Raw genomic sequence first — 23,637 nt, 5'->3', positions numbered from 1 at the left:
GAAAGAGTTAGTCCCCCAATGGAGTCTTTACAGGAGTCACCAGGTGAATGATTTTAGCCTTCTTATGTCTAATCGTTGTCCACCATCAACCATCAGATCTGAACTTGATATATGTACTGGGGCAATTAGCAATTCAAGTGTCACGATTACAAGCTAGATTGGAGATTGACTGAAGCAACATTTATCTACTTCCGCTAATGCAAAGCAAAAGCGTTTCGAAGGCTACCTGGAATAACTTTAGGCTCCGTCTGTAGCTTGTAAAACAAATAACACTAACAAGCAAACCATTTTTTCTTCCCCAGTGGAGTCGACACTATGTTAGTGCCTAGATTTGCCTAAGGCTGAAAAGGCAAGGTTCCAGGGCCAACATCAAACCAAGCTCAGCCTCGTAGCTAGCCCTACGAGGACAAGAGAGGGCTCTCTCCGGGTCAACTCAATAAAAATACTCAATAAGGTCTGAGATGAATGAAATAATAGCTAATCTTAGCCTAGGTATTAAGTGCAAAGCATTTGATTTGGGTTTTTGAGGGTTTTGTTGAAAAAATGGGAAAGGCACTTTTGGGTGCGGGGATGAGACACAGTTTTTGCAGAGGTCCGATTGGGGCAAGGAATGCAATAGTTTTGATGCTTTAAAGCAAGTGAGATGGATAGATCAGACAGGTGAGGAGCTAAGCAGAGCAAGAGAGTCTCAAGAATTCTCCTTAAACTGAAGAAAACATGAAAATTTAAACAAATTCAAAGGCAGAGCATAACAGTTATGGATTCCACCTTAATCACTCATTTGTTTCAAACTTAGAAGAAGAAGCATGAAAATTGTTAGAAAATTATATATTACGGAGCAATGCAACACATAAAATATTGCAGAAATATAAACACAGAAAACGCACAAAACAAGAGAGACACAGATATATGTGGTTCACCCAGTTTGGGCTACGTCCACCCCGAACAGCCAGTCCTTCCTTTCTATTATCCAACAAAATGAAGAGATACAACCTACAACAAATCCGCTGTAATATCCTATGTTTTCTCTCACAGTCTCAGCTCTTTGTTTCTCGCTCACAGAATACATATCTATCACACAGCCTCAAATACAATGCCCTCATACAAAGAGAGGGGTTGCCTTCTAGGGAAAAAAACCCTAAACTAAACATAAGTTCTACTGTCAGATCATCCACCTAATGAACGAACTAGATTGACTAGAAATTACTATACTTTTACAAGGCAATTTTACATTTATTTTTGGCTTCGGGGGTGCTGCCCCCGAGCCCCCGCCGGGGGACCGCTGGCCCCCGGACCCCCGCGGGGGGGACAAATCCCCCCTGCACCCCCCCCGCGTGGAGGGGTGTACAAAAATTCCTGGGGTATACATCCGGCTGAAACAAAGACCTCTGAACAATCATGCTCCACACACAACAATCTCCCACTTGGAGAATGATTGTAGCAACTCCACCGCTGCTTCATTTGCTGGACAATGACTCCTCTTTGGACCTGGCTGTTTCTCATCTTCATCGTCATCCTTGAAGACCAATTGAAACTGAGCATGTTCTCAGTTTCTCCCTGGTTACAACTTTTGTTAGCATATCTGCAGGATTTTGGCTAGTGTGTATCTTTTCCAGCTTCAACTCTCCATCCTCCAACACTGATCATATGAAATGATACTTGAGCTGTATGTGTTTAGTCCTGGAATGAAATGCTGAGTTCTTTGCAAGATGAATGGCACTTTGGCTATCACTGTATAACGTGCCCATATCATGCTTCTTACCCAACTCACCCATAAACCTTTGTAACCAAATCATTTCTTTACTAGCCTCTGTAGCAGCAACATACTCTACTTCTGTTGTTGAAAGTGCAACAACACTTTGGATTTTTGAAACCCAACTGACAGTTGTTCCTCCAACAGTAAATACATATCCTGTAGTGCTCCTCCTATTATCTTTGTCACCTGCCATATCTGCATCAACATATCTTTGTAGGGAGATGTTTGAACCACCAAAGCATAATGCTTGATTTGTGGTACCTTTCAAATATCTGAGAATCCATTTCACTGCCATCCAATGTTCCTTTCCTGGATTGTTCATGTACCTGCTTACGACTCCCATTGCATGTGCAATATCAGGCCTTGTGCAGACCATTGCATACATTAAGCTTCCAACTGCTGATGCATATGGAACTTTAGACATATAATCCATGTCTTCTTGGGTCTTTGGGCACATTTCCTTGCTAAGTTTGAAATGGCTAGCAAAAGGTGTACTAACTGGTTTTGCATTGTGCATGTTAAATCTTTTCAACACCTTTTGTATGTACTCATTTTGAGACAATGTTAATTTACGATTTTTCCTGTCTCTAGTTATTCTCATACCAAGGATTTTTTTTGCAGCCCCCAAATCCTTCATTGCAAATGAATTTGCCAATTTTCTTTTGAGCACATTTATTTCCTGCATGTTAGATCCTGCAACAAGCATGTCATCTACATACAATAACAATATAATATAGCTGCCATCATTTTGCTTTTTCAAATAAACACAATGATCAGAGTGACATCTAGTATAACCTTGTTCAGACATAAACTTGTCAAATTTTAGATACCACTGCCTTGGAGCCTGTTTTAAGCCATACAAGCTCTTCTTCAACCTGCACACTAGTTTCTCCTTCCCTTTCACCTCATATCCTTGTGGCTGCTGCATATATATCTCTTCCTCCAAATCCCCATGGAGAAAGGCTGTCTTTACATCTAACTGCTCAAGATGCAAATCTTCAGCTGCTACAAGACTTAAAATAGTTCTTATTGAAGTCATTTTAACAACAGGAGAAAATATTTCATCAAAATCAATACCTTTCTTCTGTGCAAACCCCTTCACCACAAGTCTAGCTTTATACCTCTGTTTTCCTCTCTTCTTCCTTCAGCCTGTAAACCCATTTATTCTGCAATGTTGTTTTACCTGCAGGCAACCTGACTAAGTCCCAAGTCTGGTTATGTGGTAAGGAGTCCATCTCTTCTTTCATAGTTTGCTCCCACTTCTTCCTGGTTTCTACCTGCACTGCTTCTTCATAACATTCGGGTTCACCAGAATCAGTCAACAATAAATAATATAATGAAGGAGAGTATCGTTCAGGGGGTCTACTTATCCTGGTAGATCTTCTAACACCACTTTCAGGTGTTTGGGGTGCCTGTTGTTGTTGTGGTGGTTGCTGTTGTTGATTATTATTATTTTCAGGAACCTTTACCTTTTCAGTGATGTCATCAAGAACTGCGTATTCCTTGTTTTCATTTTCTTTCTTCTTTTCCTGCAATTGATTCTTATACAAGACCTTTTCATTGAATATTACATCTCTGCTCCTAATGATTTTGTGATTTTCATAATCATATAAGCGATAACCAAAATCATTAACACCATATCCAATAAAGGTACATTTCTTTGACTTTGCCTCAAGCTTTGTTCTATTTTCTTTATCAATATGGACAAAGGCCTCACAACCAAAATGCTTTAAAAAAGAGTAGTTTATCTTTCTACCTGTCCATGCGTCCTCCAGAACACCACCATCCAAGGAACTTGAAGGCCCTCTGTTTATTAGATAAACAGCAGTCTCTACAGCATCTGCCCAAAACTGTAAAGGCAATTCTACATGCAATCTCATGCACCTTGCACGCTCCATGATTGTTCTGTTCATCCTTTCTGACACACCATTTTCTTGTGGTGTTCTTGGAACTATCTTCTCTCTGCGAATTCCATGCTTTGAATAGTACCTATCAAACTCTTTGCTGCAATATTCACCTCCATTGTCTGATCTAAGACACTTCAATTTCTTTCCTGTCTCAATCTCAACCAAAGCTTTCCATTTCTTGAAAGTATCAAATACATCAGATTTATTCTTAATACAATAAATCCAAGTTTTTCTAGTTGCATCATCAATAAAGGTAACATAATAACGAGAGCCACCAAGAGATGATACCTGAGCAGGTCCCCATACGTCTGTATGCACAAGCTCTAATTTTTCGTTCTTTTTTTCTTTCCCAACTCTGAGAAATCTGACTCTCTTCTGTTTTCCATAAATGCAGTTCTCACAGAAGTCCAAATCAACATTCTTCAAACCCGGCAACAAATTCCTTGAGTGAAGAATCTTCATCCCCTTTTCACTCATGTGTCCGAGCCTATCATGCCATAATGCTGCATCTGCTCCTTTGGAAGTTAAAGCATTAATAGAGTTAGAAATACAATTGCATAAATACAATGTACCAACCTTTTCGCCTTTTGCTATTACTAGGGCTCCTTTGGTGACCTTCCAAGCTTTATCTGTGAAAGTTGTCACACAACCTTCACCGCCTAACTGCCCTGTTTAAATCAGATTTTTCTTTAGATCTAGAACATGCCTTACCTCCTTTAATAACCATTGGTTTCCATTCTGCTGTTTTACAAGAACCTTACCCATTCCAACGATTTTACAGGGTTTATCATCACCCAGACGAACTTGTCCAAAATCTCCTTGAACATAGTCATGAAAGTATTTCTTATCAGGTGTGGCATGGAATGAAACCCCTGAATCTACCACCCAGGAATCAGTAACATTTTCGAAAGAAAGAATCAAAGCATCTTGTAACACCTCACCTGTCACATTTGCTTCATGATTGTTTTCTTGCTGTGCATCTCCTTCTTTTCCCTTCCGAGATCTACAGTCTTTCTTTAGGTGTCCTTTCTTTCCACATTTCCAGCACACTATCCCCGATCTGGACTTGGATCTGCCTTTCCTTGATTTACTGCGATATCCTGAGCTCTTTCCTCTTTCCATTTTTCTTCCTCTAGACTCTGCACTCAAAGCATTTCCCGATGTCTCACCGGAGCTTTTCCGTCGCATTTCCTCGCTAAGGATAGCACCGACAACATCATCAAACTTTAAAGTACTAGATCCAGAAACGGAGTTACTAATGGCCATTACCAAACCATTCCAACTTTTTGGTAATGAGCACAAGAATAACAGAGCTCTAAATTCATCATCAAATTTTATGCCCACAGAACTTAATTGACTTGTAACTGTATTAAAATCATTTAAATGGTTTGAAATAGATCCACCTTCTGACATATTCATATTAAATAACCGTTTCATAAGAAATACCTTGTTTGAGGCCGAGGGTTTTTCATATAGTTTCGACAACGTCTTCATCAAACCCTCTGTCGTGGTTTCCTTCGGAATGTTGAAGGCGACTGACGCAGCAAGGCACAACCGTATTGTTCCGAGTGCCTTTCTATCGAGAAGGTTCCATTATTCGTCTTTCATACCCGTCGACATCTTTGTTTTTCCGCTCAATGGTAGGTACAGATCTTTCTGATACATATAATCTTCCATCTGCATCTTCCACAGCGAGAAGTTTTGGCCGTTTAATTTCTCGACCCTAAACTTACCATCTTCCGCCATTGCTCCCACTCGAACCAGGAACCCTTATTTCCTGCGAGTTTATCAGCCAAATAGACCTTCGGCTCTGATACCAGTTGTTAGAAAATTATATATTACGGAGCAATGGAACACATAAAATATTGCAGAAATATAAACACAGAAAACGTACAAAACAAGAGAGACACAGATATACGTGGTTCACCCAGTTTGGGCTACGTCCACCCCGAACAGCCAGTCCTTCCTTTCTATTATCCAACAAAATGAAGAGATACAACCTACAGCAAATCCGCTGTAATATCCTCTGTTTTCTCTCACAATCTTAGCTCTCTATTTCTTGCTCACAGAATACACATCTATCACACAGCCTCAAATACAATGCCCTCATACAAAGAGAGGGGTTTCCTTCTAGGGAAAAAAACCCTAAACTAAACATAAGTTCTACCGTCATATCATCCGCCTAATGAACGGCCCAGATTGACTAGAAATTACTATACTTTTACAAGGCAATTTTACATTTATTTTTGGCTTCGGGGGCGCTGCCCCCGAGCCCCCGGACCCCCGCAGGTGGGACAAGTCCCCCCTGCACCCCCCCGCGTGGAGGGGTGTACAAAAATTCCTGGGGTATACATCCGGCTGAAACAAAGACCTCTGAACAATCATGCTCCACACACAACAATCTCCCACTTGGAGAATGATTGTAGCAACTCCACCGTTGCTTCATTTGCTGGACAATGACTCCTCTTTGGACCTGGTTGTTTCTCATCTTCATCGTCATCCTTGAAGACCAATTGAAACTGAGCATGTTCTCAGTTTCTCCCTGGTTACAACTTTTGTTAGCATATCTGCAAGATTCTGGCTAGTGTGTATCTTTTCCAGTTTCAACTCTCCATCCTCCAACACTGATCGTATGAAATGATACTTGAGCTGTATGTGTTTAGTCCTGGAATGAAATGCTGAGTTCTTTGCAAGATGAATGGCACTTTGGCTATCACTGTATAACGTGCCCATATCATGCTTCTTACCCAACTCACCCATAAACCTTTGTAACCAAATCATTTCTTTACTAGCCTCTGTAGCAGCAACATACTCTGCTTCTGTTGTTGAAAGTGCAACAACACTTTGGATTTTTGAAACCCAATTGACAGTTGTTCCTCCAATAGTAAATACATATCCTGTAGTGCTCCTCCTGTTATCTCTGTCACCTGCCATATCTGCATCAACATATCCTTGTAGGGAGATGTTTGAACCACCAAAGCATAATGCTTGATTTGTGGTACCTTTCAAATATCTGAGAATCCATTTCGCTGCCATCCAATGTTCCTTTCCTGGATTGTTCATGTACCTGCTTACGACTCCCACTGCATGTGCAATATCAGGCCTTGTGCAGACCATTGCATACATTAAGCTTCCAACTGCTGATGCATATGGAACTTTAGACATATAATCCATGTCTTCTTGGGTCTTTGGGCACATTTCCTTGCTAAGTTTGAAATGGCTAGCAAAAGGTGTACTAACTGGTTTTGCATTGTGCATGTTAAATCTTTTCAACACCTTTTGTATGTACTCATTTTGAGACAATGTTAATTTACGATTTTTCCTGTCTCTAGTTATTCTCATACCAAGGATTTGTTTTGCAGCCCCCAAATCCTTCATTGCAAATGAATTTGCCAATTTTCTTTTGAGCACATTTATTTCCTGCATGTTAGATCCTGCAACAAGCATGTCATCTACATACAATAACAATATAATATAGCTGCCATCATTTTGCTTTTTCAAATAAACACAATGATCAGAGTGACATCTAGTATAACCTTGTTCAGACATAAACTTGTCAAATTTTAGATACCACTGCCTTGGAGCCTGTTTTAAGCCATACAAGCTCTTCTTCAACCTGCACACTAGTTTCTCCTTCCCTTTCACCTCATATCCTTGTGGCTGCTGCATATATATCTCTTCCTCCAAATCCCCATGGAGAAAGGTTGTCTTTACATCTAACTGCTCAAGATGCAAATCTTCAGCTGCTACAAGACTTAAAATAGTTCTGATTGAAGTCATTTTAACAACAGGAGAAAATATTTCATCAAAATCAATACCTTTCTTCTGTGCAAACCCCTTCACCACAAGTCTAGCTTTATACCTTGTTTTCCTCCATCTTCTTCCTTCAGCCTGTAAACCCATTTATTCTGCAATGTTGTTCTACTTGCAGGCAACCTGACTAAGTCCCAAGTCTGGTTATGTGCTAAGGAGTCCATCTCTTCTTTCATGTCTTGCTCCCACTTCTTCCTGGTTTCTACCTGCACTGCTTCTTCATAACATTCGGGTTCACCAGAATCAGTCAACAATAAATAATATAATGAAGGAGAGTATCGTTCAGGGGGTCTACTTATCCTGGTAGATCTTCTAACACCACTTTCAGGTGTTTGGGGTGCCTGTTGCTGTTGCGGTGATTGTTGTTGTTGATTATTATTATTTTCAGGCACCTTTACCTTTTCAGTGATGTCATCAAGAACTGCGTATTCCTTGTTTTCATTTTCTTTCTTCTTTTCCTGCAACTGATTCTTATACAAGACCTTTTCATTGAATATTACATCTCTGCTCCTAATGATTTTGTGATTTTCATAATCATATAAGCGATAACCAAAATCAACACCATATCCAATAAAGGTACATTTCTTTGACTTTGCCTCAAGCTTTGTTCTATTTTCTTTATCAATATGGACAAAGGCCTCACAACCAAAAGGCTTTAAAAAAGAGTAGTTTACCTTTTTACCTGTCCATGCTTCCTCTGGAACACCACCATCCAAGGAACTTGAAGGCCCTCTGTTTATTAGATAAACAACAGTATCTACAGCATCTGCCCAAAACTGTAAAGGCAATCCTGCATGCAATCTCATGCACCTTGCACGCTCCATGATTGTTCTGTTCATCCTTTCTGACACACCATTTTCTTGTGGTGTTCTTGGAACTGTCTTCTCTCTGCGAATTCCATGCTCTGAACAGTACCTATCAAACTCTTTGCTGCAATATTCACCTCCATTGTCTGATCTAAGACACTTCAATTTCTTTCCTGTCTCAATCTCAACCAAAGCTTTCCATTTCTTGAAAGTATCAAATACATCAGATTTATTCTTAATACAATAAATCCAAGTTTTTCTAGTTGCATCATCAATAAAGGTAACATAATAACGAGAGCCACCAAGAGATGATACCTGAGCAGGTCCCCATACGTCTGTATGCACAAGCTCTAATTTTTCGTTCTTCTTTTCTTTCCCAACTCTGAGAAATCTGACTCTCTTCTGTTTTCCATAAATGCAGTTCTCACAGAAGTCCAAATCAACATTCTTCAAACCCGGCAACAAATTCCTTGAGTGAAGAATCTTCATCCCCTTTTCACTCATGTGTCCGAGCCTATGATGCCATAATGCTGCATCTGCTCCTTTGGAAGTTAAAGCATTAATAGAGTTAGAAATACCATTGCATAAATACAATGTACCAACCTTTTCGCCTTTTGCTATTACCAGGGCTCCTTTGGTGACCTTCCAAGCTTTATCTGTGAAAGTTGTCACACAACCTTCACCGCCTAACTGCCCTGTTGAAATCAGATTTTTCTTTAGATCTGGAACATGCCTTACCTCCTTTAATAGCCATTGGTTTCCATTCTGCTGTTTTACAAGAACCTTACCCATTCCAACGATTTTACAGGGTTTATCATCACCCAGACGAACTTGTCCAAAATCTCCTTGAACATAGTCATGAAAGTATTTCTTATCAGGTGTGGCATGGAATGAAGCCCCTGAATCTACCACCCAGGAATCAGTAATATTTTCGAAAGAAAGAATCAAAGCATCTTGTAACACCTCACCTGTCACATTTGCTTCATGATTGTTTTCTTGCTGTGCATCTCCTTCTTTTCCCTTCCGAGATCTACAGTCTTTCTTTAGGTGTCCTTTCTTTCCACATTTCCAGCACACTATCCCCGATCTGGACTTGGATCTGCCTTTCCTTGATTTACTGCGATATCCTGAGCTCTTTCCTCTTTCCATTTTTCTTCCTCTAGACTCTGCACTCAAAGCATTTCCCGATGTCTCACGGAGCTTTTCCGTCGCATTTCCTCGCTAAGGATAGCACCGACAACATCATCAAACTTTAAAGTACTAGATCCAGAAACGGAGTTACTAATGGCCATTACCAAACCATTCCAACTTTTTGGTAATGAGCACAAGAATAACAGAGCTCTAACTTCATCATCAAAGTTTACCCCCACAGAACTTAACTGACTTGTAACTGTATTAAAATCATTTAAATGGTTTGCAACAGATCCACCTTCCGACATATTCATATTAAATAACCGTTTCATAAGAAATACCTTGTTTGAGGCCGAGGGTTTTTCATATAGTTTCGACAACGTCTTCATCAAACCCTCTGTCGTGGTTTCCTTCGAAATGTTGAAGGCGACTGACGCAGCAAGGCACAACCGTATTGTTCCGAGTGCCTTTCTATCGAGAAGGTTCCATTCTTCGTCTTTCATACCCGTCGACATCTTTGTTTTTCCGCCCAATGGTAGGTATAGATCTTTCTGATACAGATAATCTTCCATCTGCATCTTCCACAGCGAGAAGTTTTGGCCGTTAAATTTCTCGACCCTAAACTTACCATCTTCCGCCATTGCTCCCACTCGAACCAGGAACCCTTCTTTCCTGCGAGTTTATCAGCCAAATAGACCTTCGGCTCTGATACCAGTTGTTAGAAAATTATATATTACGGAGCAATGGAACACATAAAATATTGCAGAAATATAAACACAGAAAACGCACAAAACAAGAGAGACACAGATATACGTGGTTCACCCAGTTTGGGCTACGTCCACCCCGAACAGCCAGTCCTTCCTTTCTATTATCCAACAAAATGAAGAGATACAACCTACAGCAAATCCGCTGTAATATCCTCTGTTTTCTCTCACAGTCTCAGCTCTCTATTTCTCGCTCACAGAATACACATCTATCACACAGCCTCAAATACAATGCCCTCATACAAAGAGAGGGGTTTCCTTCTAGGGAAAAAAACCCTAAACTAAACATAAGTTCTACCGTCAGATCATCCGCCTAATGAACGGCCCAGATTGACTAGAAATTACTATACTTTTACAAGGCAATTTTACATTTATTTTTGGCTTCGGGGGCGCTGCCCCCGAGCCCCCGGACCCCCATAGGGGGGACAAGTCCCCCCTGCACCCCCCCGCGTGGAGGGGTGTACAAAAATTCCTGGGGTATACATCCGGCTGAAACAAAGACCTCTGAACAATCATGCTCCACACACAACAATCTCCCACTTGGAGAATGATTGTAGCAACTCCACCGTTGCTTCATTTGCTGGACAATGACTCCTCTTTGGACCTGGTTGTTTCTCATCTTCATCGTCATCCTTGAAGACCAATTGAAACTGAGCATGTTCTCAGTTTCTCCCTGGTTACAACTTTTGTTAGCATATCTGCAAGATTCTGGCTAGTGTGTATCTTTTCCAGTTTCAACTCTCCATCCTCCAACACTGATCGTATGAAATGATACTTGAGCTGTATGTGTTTAGTCCTGGAATGAAATGCTGAGTTCTTTGCAAGATGAATGGCACTTTGGCTATCACTGTATAACGTGCCCATATCATGCTTCTTACCCAACTCACCCATAAACCTTTGTAACCAAATCATTTCTTTACTAGCCTCTGTAGCAGCAACATACTCTGCTTCTGTTGTTGAAAGTGCAACAACACTTTGGATTTTTGAAACCCAATTGACAGTTGTTCCTCCAATAGTAAATACATATCCTGTAGTGCTCCTCCTGTTATCTCTGTCACCTGCCATATCTGCATCAACATATCCTTGTAGGGAGATGTTTGAACCACCAAAGCATAATGCTTGATTTGTGGTACCTTTCAAATATCTGAGAATCCATTTCGCTGCCATCCAATGTTCCTTTCCTGGATTGTTCATGTACCTGCTTACAACTCCCACTGCATGTGCAATATCAGGCCTTGTGCAGACCATTGCATACATTAAGCTTCCAACTGCTGATGCATATGGAACTTTAGACATATAATCCATGTCTTCTTGGGTCTTTGGGCACATTTCCTTGCTAAGTTTGAAATGGCTAGCAAAAGGTGTACTAACTGGTTTTGCATTGTGCATGTTAAATCTTTTCAACACCTTTTGTATGTACTCATTTTGAGACAATGTTAATTTACGATTTTTCCTGTCTCTAGTTATTCTCATACCAAGGATTTGTTTTGCAGCCCCCAAATCCTTCATTGCAAATGAATTTGCCAATTTTCTTTTGAGCACATTTATTTCCTGCATGTTAGATCCTGCAACAAGCATGTCATCTACATACAATAACAATATAATATAGCTGCCATCATTTTGCTTTTTCAAATAAACACAATGATCAGAGTGACATCTAGTATAACCTTGTTCAGACATAAACTTGTCAAATTTTAGATACCACTGCCTTGGAGCCTGTTTTAAGCCATACAAGCTCTTCTTCAACCTGCACACTAGTTTCTCCTTCCCTTTCACCTCATATCCTTGTGGCTGCTGCATATATATCTCTTCCTCCAAATCCCCATGGAGAAAGGTTGTCTTTACATCTAACTGCTCAAGATGCAAATCTTCAGCTGCTACAAGACTTAAAATAGTTCTGATTGAAGTCATTTTAACAACAGGAGAAAATATTTCATCAAAATCAATACCTTTCTTCTGTGCAAACCCCTTCACCACAAGTCTAGCTTTATACCATTGTTTTCCTCCATCTTCTTCCTTCAGCCTGTAAACCCATTTATTCTGCAATGTTGTTTTACTTGCAGGCAACCTGACTAAGTCCCAAGTCTGGTTATGTGCTAAGGAGTCCATCTCTTCTTTCATGGCTTGCTCCCACTTCTTCCTGGTTTCTACCTGCACTGCTTCTTCATAACATTCGGGTTCACCAGAATCAGTCAACAATAAATAATATAATGAAGGAGAGTATCGTTCAGGGGGTCTACTTATCCTGGTAGATCTTCTAACACCACTTTCAGGTGTTTGGGGTGCCTGTTGCTGTTGCGGTGATTGTTGTTGTTGATTATTATTATTTTCAGGCACCTTTACCTTTTCAGTGATGTCATCAAGAACTGCGTATTCCTTGTTTTCATTTTCTTTCTTCTTTTCCTGCAACTGATTCTTATACAAGACCTTTTCATTGAATATTACATCTCTGCTCCTAATGATTTTGTGATTTTCATAATCATATAAGCGATAACCAAAATCAACACCATATCCAATAAAGGTACATTTCTTTGACTTTGCCTCAAGCTTTGTTCTATTTTCTTTATCAATATGGACAAAGGCCTCACAACCAAAAGGCTTTAAAAAAGAGTAGTTTACCTTTTTACCTGTCCATGCTTCCTCCGGAACACCACCATCCAAGGAACTTGAAGGCCCTCTGTTTATTAGATAAATAACAGTATCTACAGCATCTGCCCAAAACTGTAAAGGCAATCCTGCATGCAATCTCATGCACCTTGCACGCTCCATGATTGTTCTATTCATCCTTTCTGACACACCATTTTCTTGTGGTGTTCTTGGAACTGTCTTCTCTCTGCGAATTCCATGCTCTGAACAGTACCTATCAAACTCTTTGCTGCAATATTCACCTCCATTGTCTGATCTAAGACACTTCAATTTCTTTCCTGTCTCAATCTCAACCAAAGCTTTCCATTTCTTGAAAGTATCAAATACATCAGATTTATTCTTAATACAATAAATCCAAGTTTTTCTAGTTGCATCATCAATAAAGGTAACATAATAACGAGAGCCACCAAGAGATGATACCTGAGCAGGTCCCCATACGTCTGTATGCACAAGCTCTAATTTTTCGTTCTTCTTTTCTTTCCCAACTCTGAGAAATATGACTCTCTTCTGTTTTCCATAAATGCAGTTCTCACAGAAGTCCAAATCAACATTCTTCAAACCCGGCAACAAATTCCTTGAGTGAAGAATCTTCATCCCCTTTTCACTCATGTGTCCGAGCCTATGATGCCATAATGCTGCATCTGCTCCTTTGGAAGTTAAAGCATTAATAGAGTTAGAAATACCATTGCATAAATACAATGTACCAACCTTTTCGCCTTTTGCTATTACCAGGGCTCCTTTGGTGACCTTCCAAGCTTTATCTGTGAAAGTTGTCACACAACCTTCACCGCCTAACTGCCCTGTTGAAATCAAATTTTTCTTTAGATCTGGAACATGCCTTACCTCCTTTAATAGCCATTGGTTTCCATTCTGCTGTTTTACAAGAACCTTACCCATTCCAACGATTTTACAGGGTTTATCATCACCCAGACGAACTTGTCCAAAATCTCCTTGAACATAGTCATGAAAGTATTTCTTATCAGGTGTGGCATGGAATGAAGCCCCTGAATCTACCACCCAGGAATCAGTAATATTTTCGAAAGAAAGAATCAAAGCATCTTGTAACACCTCACCTGTCACATTTGCTTCATGATTGTTTTCTTGCTGTGCATCTCCTTCTTTTCCCTTCCGATATCTATAGTCTTTCTTTAGGTGTCCTTTCTTTCCACATTTCCAGCACACTATCCCCGATCTGGACTTGGATCTGCCTTTCCTTGATTTACTGCGATATCCTAAGCTCTTTCCTCTTTCCATTCTTCTTCCTCTAGACTCTACGCTCACAGCATTTCCCGATGTCTCACCGGAGCTTTTCCGTCACATTTCCTCACTAAGGATAGCACCGACAACATCATCAAACTTTAAAGTACTAGATCCAGAAACGGAGTTACTAATGGCCATTACCAAACCATTCCAACTTTCTGGTAATGAGCACAAGAATAACAGAGCTCTAACTTCATCATCAAAGTTTACCCCCACAGAACTTAATTGACTTGTAACTGTATTAAAATCATTTAAATGGTTTGCAACAGATCCACCTTCCGACATATTCATATTAAATAATTGTTTCATAAGAAATACCTTGTTTGAGGTCGAGGGTTTTTCATATAGTTTCGACAACGTCTTCATCAACTCCTCTGTCATTGTTTCCTTCGAAATGTTGAAGGCGACTGATGCAGCAAGGCACAACCGTATTGTTCCGAGTGTCTTTCTATTGAGAAGGTTCCATTCTTCATCTTTCATACCCGTCGGCATCTTTGTTTTTCCGCCCAATGGTAGGTATAGATCTTTCTGATACAGATAATCTTCCATCTGCATCTTCCACAGCGAGAAGTTTTGGCCGTTAAATTTCTCGACCCTAAACTTACCATCTTCCGCCATTGCTCCCACTCGAACCAGGAACCCTTCTTTCCTGCGAGTTTATCAGCCAAATAGACCTTCGGCTCTGATACCAGTTGCTAGAAAATTATATATTACGGAGCAATGGAACACATAAAATATTGCAGAAATATAAACACAGAAAACGCACAAAACAAGAGAGACACAGATATACGTGGTTCACCCAGTTTGGGCTACGTCCACCCCGAACAGCCAATCCTTCCTTTCTATTATCCAGCAAAATGAAGAGATACAACCTACAACAAATCCGCTGTAATATCCTCTGTTTTCTCTCACAGTCTCAGCTCTTTGTTTCTCGCTCACAGAATACACATCTATCACACAGCCTCAAATACAATGCCCTCATACAAAGAGAGGGGTTGCCTTCTAGGGAAAAAAACCCTAAACTAAACATAAGTTCTACCGTCAGATCATCCGCCTAATGAACGGCCCAGATTGACTAGAAATTACTATACTTTTACAAGGCAATTTTACATTTATTTTTGGCTTCGGGGGCGCCGCCCCCGAGCCCCCGTCGGGGGACCGTTGGCCCCCGGACCCCCTCGGGGGGGAGAAGTCCCCCCTGCACCCCCTCGCGTGGAGGGGTGTACAAAACTTCCTGGGGTATACATCCGGCTGAAACAAAGACCTCTGAACAATCATGCTCCACACACAACAATCTCCCACTTGGAGAATGATTGTAGCAACTCCACCGCTGCTTCATTTGCTGGACAATGACTCCTCTTTGGACCTGGATGTTTCTCATCTTCATCGTCATCCTTGAAGACCAATTGAAATGGAGCATGTTCTTAGTTTCTCCCTGGTTGCAACTTTTGTTAGCATATCTGCAGGATTCTGGCTAGTGTGTATCTTTTCCAGCTTCAACTCTCCATCCTCCAACACTGATCGTATGAAATGATACTTGAGCTGTATGTGTTTAGTCCTGGAATGAAATGCTGAGTTCTTTGCAAGATGAATGGCACTTTGGCTATCACTGTATAACGTGCCCATATCATGCTTCTTAACCAACTCACCCATAAACCTTTGTAACCAAATCATTTCTTTACTAGCCTCTCTAGCAGCAACATACTCTGCTTCTTTTGTTGAAAGTGCAACAACACTTTGGATTTTTGAAACCCAACTGACAGTTATTCCTCCAACAGTAAATACATATCCTGCAGTGCTCCTGTCTCTAGTTATTCTCATCTTTGTTTTTCTGCAAATATTTGCATCAACATTTATCCTTGTTACAAGATGTCATTTATAACCACCAAATCATTTTGCTTATTTGTGGTACCTTTCAAATAATCTGAGAATCCATTTTGCCATCAATGTTCCTTTCCTGGATTGTTTCATGTACCTGCTTACAACTCCCACTGCATGTGCAATATCATCTTCCTCCAAACCTTGCTTTACATTAAGCTTCAAACTACTGATCATATGGAACTTTAGAATATAATCCATGTCTTCTTGGTACCTTTGGGCACTTTTCCTTGCCTAAGTTCTGCAATGGCTAGCAAAAAGGTTGTTACTTCCTGGTTCTTCCATTGCTCCTGTTAACATGCTTTCATAACAGTTTTGAATGTACAATAAATTATTGAAGAGAATGTTAATTTGCAGATGTTTTGCCTGTTCTGTTGTTACTCATTGATCAATTATTATTTTTTCACCCCCAAATCCTTCATTGAAATTACATTGCCAATTTTCTTTAAGCAAATTTATTTCCTGAAGTTACATCCTGCAACAAGCATGTTCATATAAATACAAATAACAATATAATGTAGCTGCCATTTTTCCTTGTTTATCAAATAAACACAATAAAGGTACATCCTAGAATAACCTTGTATCAGACATATCCTCTGACAAACTTTTACATACCACTGTTTGGTGCCTGTTTTTGCCATCAAGCTCCTTCTTCAACTGCACACTGTTTCTCCTTCTCCTCTCAACCAAAGCTTTCCATTTCTTGAAAGTATCAAATACATCAAATTTATTCTTAATACAATAAATCCAAGTTTTTCTAGTTGCATCATCAATAAAGGTAACATAATAACGAGAGCCACCAAGAGATGATACCTGAGCAGGTCCCCATACGTCTTATGCACAAGCTCTAATTTTTCGTTCTTCTTTTCTTCCCAACTCTGAGAAATCTGACTCTCTTCTGTTTTCCATAAATGCAGTTCTCAGTCCAAATCAACATTCTTCAAAAACAAATTCCTGACGATTCACTCATGTGTCCGATATGATGCCATAATGCTGCAGAAGAAGCAAATAGAGTTAGAAATACCATTGCATAAATACAATGTACCAACCTTTTCTTTTTTGTGACCCCCTGTCACACAACCTTCACCGCCTAACTGCTTTGAAATCAGATTTTTCTTTAGATCTGGAACATGCCTTACCTACTTTAATAGCCATTGGTTTCCATTCTGTTGTTTTACAAGAACATTACCCATTCCAACGATTTTACAGGGTTTATCATCACCCAGACGAACTTGTCCAAAATCTCCTTGAACATAGTCATGAAAGTATTTCTTATCAGGTGTGGCATGGAATGAAGCCCCTGAATCTACCACCCAGGAATCAGTAATATTTTCGAAAGAAAGAATCAAAGCATCTTGTAACACCTCACCTGTCACATTTGCTTCATGATTGTTTTCTTGCTGTGCATCTCCTTCTTTTCCCTTCCGAGATCTACAGTCTTTCTTTAGGTGTCCTTTCTTTCCACATTTTCGGCACATTATCCCCGATCTAGACTTGGATCTGCCTTTCCTTGATTTACTGCGATATCCTGAGCTCTTTCCTCTTTCCATTTTTCTTCCTCTAGACTCTGCACTCAAAGCATTTCCCGATGTCTCACCGGAGCTCTTCCGTCGCATTTCCTCGCTAAGGATAGCACCGACAACATCATCAAACTTTAAAGTACTAGATCCAGAAACAGAGTTACTAATGGCCATTACCAAACCATTCCAACTTTCTGGTAATGAGCACAAGAATAACAGAGCTCTAACTTCATCATCAAAGTTTACCCCCATAGAACTTAATTGACTTGTAACTGTATTAAAATCATTTAAATGGTTTGCAACAGATCCACCTTCCGACATATTCATATTAAATAACCGTTTCATAAGAAATACCTTGTTTGAGGCCGAGGGTTTTTCATATAGTTTCGACAACGTCTTCATCAAACCCTCTGTCGTGGTTTCCTTCGAAATGTTGAAGGCGACTAACGCAACAAGGCACAATCGTATTGTTCCGAGTGCCTTTCTATCAAGAAGGTTCCATTCTTCGTCTTTCATACCCGTCGGCATCTTTGTTTTTCCACCCAATGGTAGATATAGATCTTTCTGATACAGATAATCTTCCATCTGCATCTTCCACAGCGAGAAGTTTTGGCCGTTAAATTTCTCGACCCTAAACTTACCATCTTCCGCCATTGCTCCCACTCGAACCAAGAACCCTTCTTCCCTGCGAGTTTATCAGCCAAATAGACCTTCGGCTCTGATACTAGTTGTTAGAAAATTATATATTACGGAGCAATGGAACACATAAAATATTGCAGAAATATAAACACAGAAAACGCGCAAAACAAGAGAGAGACAGATATACGTGGTTCACCCAGTTTGGGCTACGTCCACCCCGAACAGCCAGTCCTTCCTTTCTATTATCCAACAAAATGAAGAGATACAACCTACAACAAATCCGCTGGAATATCCTCTGTTTTCTCTCACAGTCTCAGCTCTCTGTTTCTCGCTCACAGAATACACATCTATCACACAGCCTCAAATACAATGCCCTCATACAAAGAGAGGGGTTTCCTTCTAGGGCAAAAAACCCTAAACTAAACATAAGTTCTACCGTCAGATCATCCGCCTAATGAACGGCCCAAATTGACTAGAAATTACTATACTTTTACAAGGCAATTTTACATTTATTTTTGGCTTCTGGGGCGTCGCCCCCGAGCCCCAGCTGGGGGACCGTTGGCCCCCGGACCCCCCAGCCGGGGGGGATGGGCCCCTCCGGACCCCCTCGGGGGGGACAAGTCCCCCTTGCACCCCCCCGCGTGGAGGGGTGTACAAAACTTCTTGGGGTATACATCCAGCTGAAAAAAAGACCTCTGAACAATCATGCTCCACACACAACAATCTCCCACTTGGAGAATGATTGTAGCAACTCCACCGCTGCTTCATTTGCTGGACAATGACTCCTCTTTGGACCTGGCTATTTCTCATCTTCATCGTCATCCTTGAAGACCAATTGAAACTAAGCATGTTCTCAGTTTCTCCCTGGTTACAACTTTTGTTAGCATATCTGCAGGATTCTGGCTAGTGTGTATCTTTTCCAGCTTCAACTCTCCATCCTCCAACATTGATCGTATGAAATGATACTTGAGCTGTATGTGTTTAGTCCTGGAATGAAATGCTGAGTTCTTTGCAATATGAATGGCACTTTGGCTATCACTGTATAATGTGCCCATATCATGCTTCTTACCCAACTCACCCATAAACCTTTGTAACCAAATCATTTCTTTACTAGCCTCTGTAGCAGCAACATACTCTGCTTCTGTTGTTGAAAGTGCAACAACACTTTGGATTTTTGAAACCCAACTGACAGTTGTTCCTCCAACAGTAAATACATATCCTGTAGTGCTCCTCCTATTATCTTTTTCACCTGCCATATCTGCATCAACATATCCTTGTAGGGAGATGTTTGAACCACCAAAGCATAATGCTTGATTTGTGGTACCTTTCAAATATCTGAGAATCCATTTCACTGCCATCCAATGTTCCTTTCCTAGATTGTTCATGTACCTGCTTACAACTCCCACTGCATGTGCAATATCAGGCCTTGTGCAGACCATTGCATACATTAAGCTTCCAACTACTGATGCATATGGAACTTTAGACATATAATCCATGTCTTCTTGGGTCTTTGGGCACATTTCCTTGCTAAGTTTGAAATGGCTAGCAAAAGGTGTACTAACTGGTTTTGCATTGTGCATGTTAAATCTTTGTAACACCTTTTGTATGTACTCATTTTGAGACAATGTTAATTTACGATTTTTCCTGTCTCTAGTTATTCTCATACCAAGGATTTGTTTTGCAGCCCCCAAATCCTTCATTGCAAATGAATTTGCCAATTTTCTTTTGAGCACATTTATTTCCTGCATGTTAGATCCTGCAACAAGCATGTCATCTACATACAATAACAATATAATATAGCTGCCATCATTTTGATTTTTCAAATAAACACAATGATCAGAGTGACATCTAGTATAACCTTGTTCAGACATAAACTTGTCAAATTTTAGATACCACTGCTTTGGAGCCTGTTTTAAGCCATACAAGCTCTTCTTCAACCTGCACACTAGTTTCTCCTTCCCTTTCACCTCATATCCTTGTGGCTGCTGCATATATATCTCTTCCTCCAAATCCCCATGGAGAAAGGCTATCTTTACATCTAACTTCTCAAGATGCAAATCTTCAGCTGCTACAAGACTTAAAATAATTCTGATTGAAGTCATTTTAACAGGAGAAAATATTTCATCAAAATCAATACCTTTCTTCTGTGCAAACCCCTTCACCACAAGTCTAGCTTTATACCTCTGTTTTCCTCCATCTTCTTCCTTCAGCCTGTAAACCCATTTATTCTGCAATGCTGTTTTACCTGCAGGCAACCTGACTAAGTCCCAAGTTTGGTTATGTGCTAAGGAGTCCATCTCTTCTTTCTTGTCCCGCATGGAGGGGTGTACAAAACTTCCTGGGGTATACATCCAGCTGAAACAAATACCACTGAACAATCATGCTCCACACAGAACAAAAATGATACACATAACACTAGATAAACTTACAATTACTCAGAGAAGCACACCATCAAATCATAAAGCCACATGGATCCTAAACAGTGCTGCAAAACCCTGGTCTTTCCTTTGCCAAAAATGCAGAGATAGAATGTACAATAGTGTGCCAACCTTTTCCCAAGAGTCCAACCATGAAAATGACTTAGAAATTACATAATATAGAAAATCCAAGCCTATTCCCTTGCCTCTAGGGGTCGAGCTGATCATTCTAGGAGCTGTTTCAACCAATTCTAAACAAAGAACTACAACCTAGGCAGTCAAAACAACTTGCCTCTATAAGGTAGGAAACTGATTCATTCATTAAATTTTCACTCTTTGGTGAATGAATCTTCCAGAAAAAGTAACTAAGTGCCAAAATTACATCATGTTCACTCAATTACATTAAGATAAGTCAAAAATTACATCACAAAGCAAAACTAGTCAAACTGGCCGAATTTCTGAGCTGGAAGATGAAAAATTGGGCAAAAAACCTCTGTGCGCCACGCCAATTTCTATATGTGCCACGTTACTTTGGTGCTGATTTTGGGGCACTTGCTGAAGTCCAAAATGAGCTCAAGTTGACTTGTTGGAAAGTCCTTCCTATCTACTATCCAACCCAAGTGGAATTTCTGAATTTGGTGCCCATTTTCCCCTCCAAAAACTCAATCTCCCAAGACTGCTTCCTATGTGTCAAAATAGGGGCAGTGAGGTCACTTTTAGGGTGTTTTTGACCTCCTGAGGACTCAAAACTTGCCCAAACTTCTTGGCCATGCACCAGCAGGCATGATTTTTCATGCTGAATCCAAAAATGCAAACCATTCTTGATTTGGAGCTCCCACTCATAAGCGTCGCGCCAGTGGTGCGGCGCACAAGGAGAAAAAACCTGTGTTGTGCCCAAAAATTTGTCATCCTTTGATGATGGTAGTGAAAATAGGTGTTGTTGTGATATCTGCCACCAAGGGGAACAATGTAAAAAGGGAGTGTTAGGAAGGGGAATAATATGATGGGAATAGGGGTTATGGGGGGAAATTTTGTTCAAGGATATGTAGGAGGGTTTGGGGATTTTATAAGGTTTGGATTAGTTGTATAGGGTTGAGGAGATGTTTATAAGGGCAAGGGTTTAGGTGTTTTTGGGATTTGAATGTAATGTAGGATTGATGAGCTTGATGGGGGGGGGGGGTTTAGGAAATGAGGAAACAAAAGGGAAATGGGGAAGGGGAAAAGTCCTTGGTGACCAATCAATAATTCAGAAACCCCACAACAGATTTCCTTTGAATGTATTTTAAAGGGAGGGTTTAGATTTTGTTTCAAATGATACCACCCAATAACCACTCACACTTATCACCAAATTCAAAGAAACAACAAGAATGAGGACCTACCTGGCAAATTCGTGCAAGGTATGGGAGAATTGGTGAAATTCCAAGCAAGTTTCGAGCTTGAGGCTATACGTGCCGCGCTCAAAACCCAGTGCACTGCGCTCTTTATATGCTCCGCGCCCGTTATAACTTTACACTGCGGGGTCGCGCTCTGTGCGCCGTGCTCTTTATATGCGTCGTGCCCCTCTGTGTGTGCCACGCTCTGGAAAACACCTCCAACCTCTCATAAAACGCATGCTAACTCTTCACAATGACTTTGCAATGCTTTCTCTATAACCTTGGTATTCATAATAACTTTGTTTCTTGTGGGAATCTTATGTAAATACCTTGGAGTCATGGCTTTAATTTTTGTTTCTTCAAAACCCACTTTGATAATGTTTTTATTTTGGCTCTTTTTCCTGATTTAATGCAACTCTGTATTTCACTTTTCCCTTTGAATTTTTAGCTAAAATGATGAAATTTTTGGCACTTTTTTGCAGTGGTTGTTGATGTGGCATTTGGACAAGGAAACCATGACTACACCTGAAGAGATCAACCGAAAATGTTTTTGAAATTTTATCACAAATGACACACTGTTTGACTTTTCTTCAAAACAGAGTTTTGAAGAACAGTCATAATCTGTCAACATGACGATGAAATTCTTTAAATCATAACTTTGTAAGGGCCTCCCTCTGGCCTGCATGGCTTTATTTAACATGTTTGAAGACCAATTTATTTCATCCCTAGACCTAATGACTGAAAATGACTCTTGTCCATTAAAAGATCAAACATTGACTGTCATGGACTTTAGTGAACATTGATGAAAAGACCTAAGCCAGCAGGAGCCAGACATGAGGGGAAATGACTAACAGGACCTTTTCCGTCAGATTATGGCATACCCCTAGCAAAATGCAGCTGAGTGAATGAAGCAGGACTCCTAAAAATGAAATGTAGAAAGAGTTTTTCTCTTTGACAGAGGACTGACAAGAGCGACTCTAACAGAACAACTGAGGATTGAGAATAAAATTGTTGTTGAACAACTTGGGTTACTGTTTCACTAGATTCAATTCTAGTTTCCTCAAGTAATTGTGGAGATTCCACTTTAGTAATCGTAGGAGTAATTGGGGTCACAATACTTACCAGTATAGGTGTTTCTGGTAATTCAGATGAAGAACAAGAGGCTTGTGAAGTACTGGATCCAGTCAAATGACACTGCTTTGACTGGATAGGTGTAGCCTCGGGCGGTAAAGGTGGTTTACTCGCTACTCTCTGCGAATGACGGGGTAAGGGTTGATTTTCCTCCACGATTGCTGATTGATTTTATCACAAAATATAAATAAACAAAAAGGGGTAATTTAGGAAAAAAGGTTTACCAAGCAACTGTGAACTGCAAAATATCTCCTGGCGAACCAAGAAGTACGGGTAGGCAATCTCCCCAAATGTTGTGTTCATTGTATCACAGTGTACAAGGTGGTCGACTCAGTTACCTAACGATGGATAGAAACCTAATGTTGTCCTCCCATATATACCCAAAAGTACGTGGAGGCATAATCCGTATTAGCACTGTCTAATGTAAAACTGCATAGTGAGAGAATTCCCATATACTTTATGTACTATAACACCACCCTATATACCCGAAGGCACGTGGACGAGCTATGATATAATCACGTATGTGGAATGAGGTATCACACTTGGAATGTATCGCAGACAAGTTAGCAACAACAGCTATGTTTTACGATGCCAGA

The sequence above is a fragment of the Pinus tabuliformis genome, chromosome 1_1 (assembly GCF_031772625.1).
Source record: "Pinus tabuliformis cultivar Carrire ecotype Pingquan chromosome 1_1, CPIR1, whole genome shotgun sequence".
In the NCBI taxonomy this organism is placed as follows: Eukaryota; Viridiplantae; Streptophyta; class Pinopsida; order Pinales; family Pinaceae; genus Pinus; species Pinus tabuliformis.
Note: the sequence above shows the minus strand (reverse complement) of the source record.